This window comes from Sus scrofa, chromosome 1, assembly GCF_054392235.1.
Source record: "Sus scrofa isolate SSC_HxYL_T2T_F1_AM1 chromosome 1, Sscrofa_HxYL_maternal_Yorkshire_Landrace_v2.0, whole genome shotgun sequence".
In the NCBI taxonomy this organism is placed as follows: domain Eukaryota; kingdom Metazoa; phylum Chordata; class Mammalia; order Artiodactyla; family Suidae; genus Sus; species Sus scrofa.
Window position 1 is genome coordinate 33,048,886 of NC_139383.1, and position 13,588 is coordinate 33,062,473.

At 44.5% G+C, this 13,588-nt stretch overlaps 1 protein-coding gene across 4 annotated transcripts in view; it reads right to left on the reverse strand.

The window, feature by feature from the left end:
* Positions 1–13,003, reverse strand: part of TMEM200A (transmembrane protein 200A) — a 71,302-nt gene extending 58,299 nt beyond the window's left edge. For all 4 annotated transcript variants that reach the window (XM_001927883.7, XM_085016064.1, XM_085016069.1 and 1 more), the window contains exon 1: positions 12,481–13,003. The gene's annotated coding sequence lies outside the window, so the exon portion shown is untranslated. The remainder of the gene's footprint in view (positions 1–12,480) is intronic.
* Between the last annotated feature and the right edge of the window lie 585 nt (positions 13,004–13,588).

Genomic DNA, 13,588 nt, shown 5'->3' on the forward strand with positions numbered 1-13,588 from the left:
TCACTAATTATATCCTATTATCATCTATACTCCACTATGCAGGTGCTGGCAGAAGAGTTCTGAACAGAGATGGGTTCGAGGATTGGGAGACTCAAAATAAATAAGGAATTTTTACATGTGTAAAATAAAGTGTGATAACACCAGCTGATGCTCATGAAACTTTTATGTAACATGTAGACTTTCTAGAGATTTCCACCTATATTAGAGTGAGGGAGAAATATAGAAAAAAGATAATTATAGCTCTAATTAGATGTTATTTTCAATATTTCCATTTTTAATTTTGAATATAATTGCAAATATTGTTAATATCCAGAGTACAATTAACATTTTATTTAACTCTCTTTTCAAAGAATGATTTGGTCTTTTCATAAAAATAATGCATCTTAAATGTGATTTTCATATTCTAGGGAGATATTTTACTGACAGTATAGAAGAGCCAGTATAATTAATTCAGCAAACATTTACAGAATGCATACCATACACAAGTCACTCTGCCAGGCACAGTTAAAAAACTTTAAGCTTTACACAAAAACTTCAGAGTGGACTGATTAAGCTATTTATATTCTATGGAGAGAACTCTATATTAATATGAAATATTTGGATTTATATTAAAAACGCTTTGAAGGCGGATATACTGTTTGTGGGATGTCTTCAGCCACATAATGATGTGGGGCGCATCTTAAGCAAAACTGCCCAGTGAATTTCTAACGTGAACATTGCTTTTGTTCCCAACTCCAGTACCATCATCACCATGGGGTACTGTTTAGCATCCTTAACCTCACCCTCTATTTTTATTTTCTTATTTTTTGTCTTTTTTTTTTGCCTTTTTGCCTTTTCTAGGGCCGCTCCCGCAGCATATGGAGGTTCCCAGGCTAGGGGGTCCAATCAGAGCTGTAGCCACCAGCCTATGCCACAGCCACAGCAACGAGGGATCTGAGCTGCCTCTGCGAACTACACCACAGCTCATGGCAACGCCAGATCCTTAACCCACTGAGCAAGGCCAGGGATCGAACCTGCAACCTCACGGTTCCTAGTCGGATTCATTAATCACTGTGCCACGACGGGAACTCCTCTATTTTTAATAAATGACCTCAACCATCATGCTCCAAGAGAAAAAACAACCCTTTAATGGCTTCCCAGTGCCCTGAGAATAAAGCCTGCCTCCCCTCCCTCGTATGCAAGGCTGGATGGACTTAGCTCAAAAACCTCAAATGCACAGAGGTCTTTCCTGACCCTCTGATCTACAAAAGCCCAGGCGCTCTGTTACATCAGATTCCTTACTTTCTCATAGCACTTCCTACTTCCTGAAAGGACTTATCTTCCTCATTTAGAATGTACACTCCCCCACAACCTTCATTTTGATCCCTATTCTATCCCCAGCAACCAGCACATTTATTGAATCAATTATTAATTAATGCACTTCCCACAGCGCTTGCATTTACTACTCTATGCATGGTATGAGAACTTTTCTATGTCTCATCAGAGAGCAAATAATAAATGTATAGGTGACACTTTCCTACATGGTTTTTCTACATTATCATGGTGCAAGATGTGCTCCGCCACTTGACCAAACGGGTCATGAACATAATTCAATAGCAACTACTGGATGAATCTCACTAAATAATGATTTGGTAAACTAATGAATGAAAATAATTTTGCTCAAGAGTATTGACTGAGATCCACAAAAGAAAACAGAGTCATAACACTATAATAATATTTTCCTCCAACTTTTAGAAGAAAACCCAAAGCATCTTTGTTGTAGTTGTGAATCATATCTGCAGCCAAATAGCTGTTGTGGAAAAACAGAAACTGGCATTCGAAAACCACCTCGAGTTGACTGCTATGGTACATTCGATCATTCCCTTGTCATCTCAAGCAATGTTTGGGGGCAACAACACATGCCACAGAGGTTGGAGTAAGCTCCAGTTCCTCCTCCTTGTGGATTAAGTCAAGGTTTATCACTCTGAAAACTAGATACCATGATGGACTTTGTGCATCCTTGGGAAAGGGAGTAAAAACAGAAGGTTCAAAATGCAGGATCTTTGTTTGGCTTGTGTTTGGGGAATCTGACTAAGCCAGCAGAGGACCTCTGGGAGAAGGGGTCTCTCAGGTGTTCAGATCCTACCTTAGGGCCCATCGCACCTCAGTTCTACCTGCAGGCACAACCTGCTCCTGAGCTGCCTGCTGGAAGCACAGCTATGAACAGAACAAACAAGGGCCTGGGCTCCCTGACTGACAGCCCCTTCAAACGGTGTAGGCACCATGGGCACAAGAGTTGCAAACATGGCACGATTCCAGGATGCTGGGTCCTGACCACCAAGCTACAGAGGCGGGACTGGCGGAGGGTTTGCTCTGAAAAATGGGGTCCCTGTCCAGCGTCACCTTCATGGGCAGCTTCTCCACATCACCATCCATCAGAAGAGTGCCCTCACACTATGTGCTTACCATCCACTTTTTTTTTTTGGTCTTTTTGCCTTTTCTTGAGCCGCTCCCGCGGCATATGAAGGTTCCCAGGCTAGGTGTCTAAATGGAGCTATAGCCACCGGCCTACACCAGAGCCATAGCCACACGGGATCCGAGCCACGTCGCAAATCATACCACAGCTCACGGCAACGCCGGATCCTTAACCCACTGAGCAAGGCCAAGGATCGAACCCACAACCTCATGATTCCTAGTTGGATTCATTAACCACTACACCACGACAGGAACTCCACCATCCACTTTAAAAGTCATTCACAAGCTAATCTTCTCTCGGTCATGCACCCCTACTGTATATTCAGGACCACTTTGTGAATAATTTTTTTAAAGAGATCGGTCCATCACAACATTTGACCAGTCTCCATTCTAAAAGAGAGGTGTCAGTCACAAAGGAACAAAATCAGCAGTTAGCATACACTGCGACTCATTTTTAAATGGTGGCTTTCCTTATTTAAGAAAGAAAGAGGAGTTCCCGTCGTGGCGCAGTGGTTAACGAATCCGACTAGGAACCATGAGGTCGCAGGTTCGGTCCCTGCCCTTGCTCAGTGGGTTAACGATCCGGCGTTGCCGTGAGCTGTGGTGTAGGTTGCAGACGCGGCTCGGATCCCGCGTTGCTGTGGCTCTGGCGTAGGCCGGTGGCTACAGCTCCGACTCGACCCCTAGCCTGGGAACCTCCATATGCCGCGGGAGCGGCCCAAGAGATAGCAACAACAACAACAACAAACAACAACAACAAAAGACAAAAGACAAAAAAAAAAAAAAAAAAAAAAAAGAAAGAAAGAAATCCCACTAAATAGTACAGGGAACTACATCCAACCTCCTGGGATAGACCATAATGGAAATTTTTAAAAAGAAGGGGTGTGTGTGTGTGTGTGTGTGTGTGTGTGTGTGTACATAACACACACACATATACATGTATAAATACACATACATATATATATGTACGACTGAGTCACTTTGCTGTGCAGCAGAAACTGGCAAAACACTGTAAATCAATTTTACTTTAATAAAATTTTTTTACAAAAGCAAAAAGTAAGGAAGGAAGGAAAGGAAGGGAGAAGGAAGCCCTGGCATAGTGAGGGGTGATTTCCATGCACTGTCATTCCCAAGTTCACCTATTGTGAAAATCAGTTTGGCATTAGTACCGAAAGTCTCAAAATATTCAAAAGCTTTGACCCAGCAGTGACCGTCCATGGATTGTGCTTAAAGAATAATATGAAATAGAAACAAAGACTTCATCGAAATCCCACTTATAATACCCGATATTTGGAAAGAGCCTAAAGGTGCAATTTTAAGAGAATAGTTAAAAAATTATGGTAAATCTTATAATCAAATATTATATAATATTAATAAAGCTGGCAGAGAAGCTGGAAAATATTTAGGACATAAGGTTAAGCAAACAGAGCAGGTTGTAATATGTTATTAACTATGGAAAAACTTCATTAAAAATAAAGGGAATAAAATGCCAAAATGCCAAATGGCTGCTTTCAGGTCATGGAATTATAGGCAAATTTTCTCCCCGATTTTTTTAGACAATGTATTTTCCAAAATTTTCATTGGAACCATGCATTGCTTTTATGATTAGAAACAATAACATCCCTTCAGACATGCTAAGTAACCCTGCTGTATCACAAACACTTGCACATGTATGTTCTGATTCTTGTACTGAGCTGATCTGATATGTGGGTGAGCTGATCTGATATGTGGTTTGCCCAGTGAGCCAAAAATTTGTGCTTCTCCTATGCCAAAATCAGCTTAGAAAGAGGATTGAGATTCCTTGATTCATACTGCATTTCAGCCCAAAGATGCTGATTCTCAAAACCGAAAATATGCCTTAGCAGATGCCAACCTATCAGCACCTCTGTGATTAGCTCACTGCAGAAAAGCCTCCTCCTCCTCAGCATACCTTTTGTCCCAGGAGCCTCTATTATTCTTTATCTATTCACATATCTCTACGAGCTTTATTTAAATGCATCATAATCACTGATTTACATGTGGTTCTCTCATTAAATCATGAGATTTTTGAGATCTTTGTCAACCTGACAGCCCCAGAATCTAACACAGTATCTGGTAAACAGTGGACACTTAAAAATTATAATTCAATAAATTTTTACAGTATAGGTAGAAAATCACCTCAATAACCCACAAGAGGAGATTCACTAACAGTATCCTATTGTAATGGGAATCTTGGTTGGTGCATGAAAGCAGATACACTTTGGAATATAATTTCCAGGTTATGGAAGAGCAGAGTAGCCCTGATATCCGGGAGCTGGCCCTGGTCTTCTCCTGTTGAGTGGAAACAATTTCATAAAGCATCAATATTCACAATGCCACTGCAACCATGAGGGATCAGGACAGAAACAAGATCGCAAATGTAATCATATCAGAACACAAACAAAAACACGAATATTATCCAACTCTTCAAATGACCAATATTCCCCTAATCCAGCAAATGAGTGTTTGCTGCTTCTTTGCCAATTACAGTGCCAGCCTCTCTAGTCTTGCTCCTTCTAGATAAGCTTTATTAAGATACACACTCATAGGATTATCCCTGCTTCAATGCAGAGCAAAGTCCTGCTTTGTTAAATCCTCTCCTAAATCACTACCAAGTCCAAATCCTACAATCCCTCATGTCCTATACACTTCTACTACGACCCCTGCCCCCAACATTTTCCTATGGTGAACATTTTCCCTCATTGTAACAAGCAGCAAACCCAACCTGTTCACCTGCAAGTCATTTCCGAAACTAACATGGGGAAATTGTTAGTTCTCCTACCTGGACCACCCTCTTCTCTTCGCTTTGCCCATACATACTCATCAGAACTCATCTCCTCCTAGAAGCCTCCCCTGATCAGCCTTCCAGGTCGCAGATGGTTCCATTCCTTTTCATTTCCATAACATTTATGTTCAACTGCTACTCTTAAGTTTGTATTTCAAGATACTAGCTAGCACTGTGATCTTGATTACTCCTGAAAGAGCCTTCAAACTCTAAAATATTATTCTACTGTGTAGCTTTAAAAGTTTTAAGTATTTATCTCCCTAAACAGGCTATGAATTCTAGCAAATATGCCTCAAATATTTCTTTTCACTTACCTTTTTATTCTGCTTTCTCTTCTCATACGTATACACAGTCCACTGCACATAGAGGAATCTACATCCAGCCATAAATCTATGCAGAGACCAGTGTGACCTTGCATTTGTTGGAGAATATCACTCACATTCCATCAGTAAATAGTTTCATTTAGAGCATCTTCAAGCATAGACCTCTGTAGCTGGAGTCCACATACTGGCCACACTCAGTGTATGCTCGTACACTTCCTCTCTAACTTTCTCTTTATATGTATCTCTTTCTTATGTATCATATTTCCAGGCAAAGTACCTATATAAATAAAGGTAAATTCAGGCCATGGCAGCTGGCAGAGGTCCCTTCTCTTCAACTGAAATCAGTGACTAAAATTAAGCCCTCCAAACATCTGACTTGCTGATGTAACCGTCCTGCATAATGACAGCAATCCTGTGCTGAGGGGGAAAAAAACCTACTAGATTATTAGGTTTTCTGCCAAAGCTGGATCTAGTCCTGATGGACAATGCTGTCCAGATGACCTGCTCTCAGCTCAATTCAGATGTCTAAACGTTTCCCCACAGTCTCCCTTCCCAACCACATGTCCCTGCTGACTGCCCCATGTCTATGGCTCTGACTTGAAATTGACCTTGCCCTGCCAGGACCAGGATGACTCCCTGAAGATACAAGATGAGGCTGAGATTCAGAGAGATATCCGTTTCCATGACAGCTCCTTCATCTTCCAGTCTGCCTCCAAGAGCTTAGGCAAGTAATTTAACCTCTTTAAACCTTCATTTCCTAGCCAAAAAAAAAAAAAAAAGGCCATGATATATCTCCTCCCAGGACTTTAATGAAGATTTGGTGATATTATGTATCTAAGGCACATGGCAGACACTCTACAAATGTTAGCTCTTTTTCTCCCCTAATCGTGCCTGAGGACTAGTAGAAAGAACCTTGTCTCCCTTTGAGAAGCTGCCCATTATGTCTTCTTATTGACTTAGACCATGAAGAATATTTAAAGCAGGGCAGATGGTACAGTTCCTGTTCTCAGATTAACAATCAAGCTCTGGTTGTTCTATTGATCTGCCCACCTGTTCAACTTCCTGATGCTGCTCCCACCCACTTTCCTGGCTACACTCAAGCCCCAAACCAAGAACCTACGTGTGTGCTAGTCTTTGTGGCACTCTGGCCCAGTTCTGTCGCTGAACGTGGACGTTCTTCACCTTCACCCTGATAGCCTCTCTTCCATCCTCCCTGTCTGACATGGACGTGCAACTCTGGATGCCCTATTGGAAGACCAAGTTTGGGGCCCATCCATCAATATGGCCTGATACACTGCCTTCTGGCCTTGACCTTGAGAGGTGGTGTTGCATAGTTTAAGCACAGGCTTTTATTTTGGACTGCCAGGGTTTGAATCCCAGGTCTACCACTTAATGACCAAATAACCTTGAGCAAGTTATTTACCTTCCTAACTTTTAGGTTTCTCACTTAAAGGGCTTTTATGAGACTTCAATAATATCATGAATATACAGCATGTAACATGGGACCCGGCATACTAGGTAGGTTTTTAATAAATGTCAGTACTATACACAGAAAGGTTGTGCCCCTAAGATGTGTAGCGGCCAAAGGCCTCTTTTCTGTACAGTCCAGCTGCTATGAATCTACTTAGAACATGCAGCCTTCTCACCTACTGGCCCAGCCTACCTTCCTGGTATGGTCCTTCCTGATCTGTTTCATTCTACCAATGCTTCTGTCAACACACAGATTCCTTCATCCTCACCAGACCTTCATAATGTTGCTTACAAATGACAATATTCTAATTTGGGACCCATCATTTCAGGTCTCCTGAGTGATAACTGTAGTCTGTGCCTGCCGCCTTCCCTCTGCACATTTCCCACAAACTCCATGAGTATGTATAAACAATTGGGCATTGATGCTTTGTGAAATTGTTTCCATTCACTTCCTTGTTCAAACTGTCACTGTGTCATTGGATCTACAACATCCAACTTCAGAGTCTTCGATCTCATGATCCCTAGATAACCAGGCACTCTGGAAACAAAATCCCTAGGCTGGAAATAAGGCACAGGGGTATCTGCTGAAAGCAAATGGACATAGGTAAATGGTGGGCTCCTCTTTCAATAACATTATGAGTCTTCTCAGCAAAGTCTGACATGGAGGGAAATTATCTCATCACCAGGCTTTGCCTTAGCCAAGAGAGAAGAGGTCCTACTTCTGGAATTTGCATGGCCTTGGGTACTTGAGTTGCTTGCATGTGCAAACTTCACACTGTTGTGCAAGGAGCTATCCCAAAAAAAGGAGGGGGCAATTCTTCCCAATAATAGACATGTTGTTTTTGATTGGTAGCATCATTGGCTTGGGAGATCTATAAGATCTTGACAGAACTGTCAATAATGGTGCACCTGCCAGTGTCTTCTTCCCCATCCCACTAAAGCACCACATGATCCAGTCCAAGACTATTGCAGGAACACCCTCTGCCAGACATAGATTGATTCAATGACCACATAGCAGGGCCAATCAGAGCCATGTCAGGAGATTTCTATAAATGGGACCTGGATGAGACAAGACTTCTCCTTCTTATAGATCAAAGGCCCAGAAATGCAGGCTTGGAACTACCAACACTCGCCTTTCTCAGCATGTAGAAAGGGGCTTCAGAATGTAGCTGATCCAGAAAGAAGAGAAGCTGAGGAATGGGGAGAGAGAGAAAGAACTCAAACAGACTCACGTGAGGTGTTGGTTATAGCCATGACCGAAGCAAAGTCCACGTCTGGACTTTCCAGTCACACGAGCCAGCAAAACCATTTTCGTTGCCTAATCTAGTTAAACATAGTTTCCTCCTCGAAGGTATAACCAAATGAATCCTGATCAAGTTCCCTCCACAAGAACACAGAGTGGGGGGAAGGGGACTTGACCCCCTTTAGTGCCCTTAATGCTTAGAGTGACAAGGACACTGTAGGAAGGAATGTGCAGATCCACATCTTCACACTCTGCTCCCATTCTCATGAATTTTGTGTAATTTCACCTCTGGTGACAAAGTTTCCAAAGCACAACTTGTTACTGGAACATATCCCGTTAATTAACAGCACAGTGGTCCAAGAAATCGGCCCCCCGCTCCCCAAGAATTTCCTTTTTCCAATTGCACTCAAAGCTCTTGGAAGAGGAGTTCCCATCGTGGCGCAGTGGTTAACGAATCCGACTAGGAACCATGAGGTTGTGGGTTCAATCCCTGCCCTTGCTCAGTGGGTTAAGGATCCGGCGTTGCCGTGAGCTGTGGTGTAGATTGCAGACTCGGCTCGTATCCTGCGTTGCTGTGGCTCTGGCGTAGGCTGGCAGGTACAGCTCCGATTAGACCCCCTAGCCTGGGAACCTCCATATGCCGCGGAAGCGGCCCAAGAAATGGCAAAAAAGACAAAAAAAAAAAAAAAGCTCTTGGAAGAGCCTTATCAATGACTCTAGAATAATCATACCCCAAGACTTTCTGCTGGGGATGGGGAGGGGGGTGAGATGAGGAGGAAGCCCAGAATAGGAGTAATCAAACTAAAGATTAATCAGCGCTCAAGGGAGTTCCCACTGTGGCTCAGCAGTAACAAACCCAACTAGTATCCATGGGAACACAGGTTCGATCCCTGGTCCTGATCAATGGGTTAAAGATCTAGTGTCCCTGTGGGCTGTGGCATAGGCCAGCATATGCAGCTCTGATTCAACCTCTAGTCTAGGAACTTCCATATGTCACAGGTGCAGCCCTTTAAAAAAGTTTTAAAAAAATCAGAGTTCAAGACATTTCAGGTCTTGATCTCACAATTGGAGAGTCTTATCTTCCAGAATGTAACCTAAATTTTTACTCAGAAATTTGAAGCTCCTCTACAATGGGATGCCACTCTTAGCTCTCTCTCCCATTTACCCAGGGTTTCCAAAGTGTGTTCTAGCTTCTCCCATCTCTACAGATCCTGCAGAAAGGCAATGGAGCATACTGGTGCCAATGTGCTTTGCTGTACTAGTCTTAGTTTCATCACATTTCTGCTTGAATTACCTCTGGGGTAATGAAAATCAACCATTATTTGTGAAATTTTGCCATTATTTGTGAAAATTCATCAAAAGTCATCAAGTCCTACATAACTGTCACTGTTTATCATTTTATTACATATTTTGAGCTCATATAATCAGTGATGGGCCAGATGCCCCAGGTCAGATCTCTTTCACCTCCTATTATCATGGTCATTACTCTTTCCCTGTGTCCAGCACAGCCTCCAGTCTGTCTTCCCCTAACCCAAACTCCACTCACCACACCACCTCCACCCCCACCCCCACCGCATCCTGACTTTCCCTCTTCTTAATTTCTCTAGGGCTCATCATGCAGCATTTTTAAAAAAGGATGGAAAGATCACAGTCCAAAGTCTTTGGTCTGTCGACGAGTCCAGAAAAGCCTAGAAATGTATTCAGAGCCACCTAATCAGTGTCTCAGCTAGTGTAACAACTTAAGTTTTCCCGCTCCCCATCCATCGCCCTTGGCATCCACCATCCTGCTTCCCAGTGTGACAGTCCCTTGATGCTCAAGGACCATGCCAGGTGCTCAGTAATCTATGGCACATTTTCCAATTCCCTCCCTGCCATCCTGTAAGCTCCCGTAGGACAGGCTACTTTGCTATCCATCAGGAAGTCTGGCACCACAACAAGGGTTCACCCCTGTTGTTTGAATGCCTGGGCACATATCAGACATTATCAGACAAAACACATATTAAGTCCTGAAATGAATACACTTGATAAAACTGCAAACCACATATTCCTTAACAAAAAGAAGGGTCGGTCCCACTGCAGACTTTTTTTTCATCTCCACACAAGTTCTTTTTGCAAATGTGTTCTGTTTGACATCAACTCCCTAGTGCTATCTCCTATTTAGGTAGAGTAATACCAAATGACATTTATTTTAAAATTGCCTCCTCTTTTAGACTCTATAATCTATTTGATCAGTAATATGCATTACCATGAGGACTTATTTTACCTTCTACCGATTTTAAGAAATGTAAAAAGTGACATCTGCTTTTATCTTTGTTCTTATCTACTTTTCTACATTAAAATGAGCTTCTTTTCCTTTATGCTGAATATTATCATGGAAATCAGACCATTTAAACAAACGATTCAGATCCATTCCCCCTATATGTCAGCAGTTATCTTTCTCTGCCAATGAGCTGTGGTCAAAATTCTGAAACTACAAAAGTCCAAATATAGCAACCTAACTCCTGGGACATTCAAAAGCTTAAGTAATAATTCCTCCCAAGTTGGAGCAACAAGTGCTCCACCTTCTTTACAACGCTCACTCCTGAAGAATCCCTTCTGAATATGGGTGCCTTGGAAATACTACATTTATTTTCCTGGACCTGACTCAGAAGCAACAGGTAAGCTCTCTCTGTGCCAACCGCCTGGAAATTGCATACAGAAGCTTCCCACACAATCCCTTCCTCTGCAGACTTCCCCAGCCTAGGATACAAAGCTAATTATAACCAGGGTTACAAATTATAGCTAAATCATCTCACAATTATGCGCTCTCTAGTAGGACTTCATGAGAGAAAATGATTCCCAACACTCAGATATATATTTTAAAAGTTAAAAAAAAAAAAATCCCATGACATGAAATTCCTAAAGCATTTAACTATAGTTTCTACCTAATAGAAACATAATTTTCTGTTTAGAAGAACATTCGTTCTTCACTTAAGCTGTTTGAAAAGCATGAAAGCAAAGCAAATGTTTCTGTATGGGTAAAAAGTAGTGGAAAAATAAAGTAAGGTTTCAGAAGTTTTGAAATTTAGCCTACCTTTCACAAAACAGTAATATACTCTAGCATCAGTAGTCAAATAACAAACTGAAGGTCATTTTACAAGTGTTTCCATAATATAAGATGTGACAAGCCAGCAAAGTAAATAGCTTTCATAGGAGCTGGTAATATTTATTCATAAAGCACTACAGAAAGTGTATCTCACAACTTGGTTGGACAGTAAAACCTAAAGAGTTCAATATTTTTACCTACAAGTAAGAATATTTGTCAATTCTTTAAATGTTTTCTCTACATGCATCTGTCGACAACTACTGCCGAAGGTCTTCAGAAGACAAAACAAGACAAGAGACACTTTACTTGAACGTATTTAGTCCAACACTAGGTTAAGATGTGCTTGGATTGACTTCAATTAGTAAATTACATGTGTACGAAGCATCTGACTTTTTGGCATTACCAATGTCTCGTACTGAATAATGAATTGTTTTTATTACAAACATCACTAACTCGCACATACACATATTTCTCAATCGAAATCTAGAGGCAGTAAACACACACAGAGACTTTGTACCTACGAAATGTGAAATGCTGGCTTCGGCAATTAATTAGAGCAAAAGAATGATTAATGGAGCAAATCTTGCAAACCCCCGGCCCTTTCTCTTAAGGACAGAGTATACAGGGAGAAGAAGAGTGCTGAATTTGACAAATAATTGCTTCGCCTCTCCATTTTGCCTATGAAGATATTACCACATACAGATATTGCTTTAGGAAATCCTGACCACACTTCGCTCTTTGCCAAAGACTACTATAAATTAACGCCGTGGACATCTTTACAGAGAATGCTGACTCTCTGGAACGGAGACAAAGGAGGGTGTAGCTTGGAGAATCCCAGCCAGGCGCTCCGAGGCTCTGGGTTCTGGGAGGCTGCCCCGCACGGCTCCTCTTGCGCTCTGGGGACCGGGCAGTCCAGAGCGGACAGCGGGCTTGGTTTATTTCCCAAACTTCAGGAGACAGTGTTTATCCTAACTCTGGGGGCCGAAGCGGGGCGAGGGGTTGGGTTGGGGTGGGGGGGAGTGTGAAGCAGCGCCCCGTTTCGGCTGCACGGATGGCCCACCCAGCCCGCCAGCCCCAGCAGCACCCTTTCCTTCCCCCTCACCTGTCCTGAGCGCGGGGCCTCGGGGGTCCAGTCACCTCTCGCGGCTCTGACTCCCGGAGCGGTGGGACGTCGGGCGCGAGCCGAGCGAAGGGAGCGATGGGGACGGGGGCGTCAGCTGGAATCTCAGCAGGCGCGGGCAGCCGCGGTCTCCCTCCCCATCCCCGCCAGGCTTGGGCAGCGGACGCGGAGCGGCCACAGCGGGCGGATGAGTCAAGCGAGGGGGCGGGTGGCGAGGGGTGCTGGCGGGAGGCTGGGGGTGCGGGAGGCGGCCTCTGGGCCGGGCCCGGCAAGGGTCGCCGGGCGGCTGGCCGCAGCCATAGGGCGCACGGAGTCCGAGCGCTCCTGCTCTCGGAGGTCACCCGGCGCGAGGCGCGGGGCAGGGGACAGGGACTCGCTGCTCTCTCGTCGCCGCCGCCACACAAGAAAGACAAAAGAGCCCCCGGGCGCTGGGAGGGGAAAAGTTTTCTGCTTGTCTCCAGAGAGATTTCCCCACCAAACCTCAAGCCTCAAGCGCTGCAGAGGCGGCTGGGGGCGGAGTGCAGGGTGCAGGGCTGGCTTCCAGGAGGGGCGCCACGCGATTGCGATCCGGGTGCGCTCCAATCTCCCGCCGCCCACGACCCGTGGGAACTCCCCCCCCCCCCAGGCCCCCGCCGTTCCACTCTCCACCCGCTTCCTCCTGGAGGACGCAGACAAAATCCAATCCTCCCCCTCCAGGACCCTCAACCCCCACAACTTGTGCCCCAGCCGCAAAGTTGCGCTTCCAGAGCAGGGAGCACTGCAGAAAAAAATCTATCTTTGGGAACAAAATACCCGCTCTCAGGAGCTCTTCTTTGGGTTCGAAGGCCAGAGGGTGAAAACGGACACACCCACCCCCCGGGCGCGCCTCTCGCCGAAACCCTAGGTCCCAGAGTCTGGGTCCTGCCAGCTCCCGGAGCAGTGGAGAAGCCCCAGCTGATTCCCGGTTTTCCTAGAGCAGACGCTGCAGGACCCTTGCTCCACGCCCCTTGGACTCTTTCTTATCTGACTCCTCCTGGGCGGGTCGGGGTCCCCCTGGCGGGCTGCGCGGGCGCTGCGCAAGCCGAGCCAAACCCGTCGCCGGGCGGACACT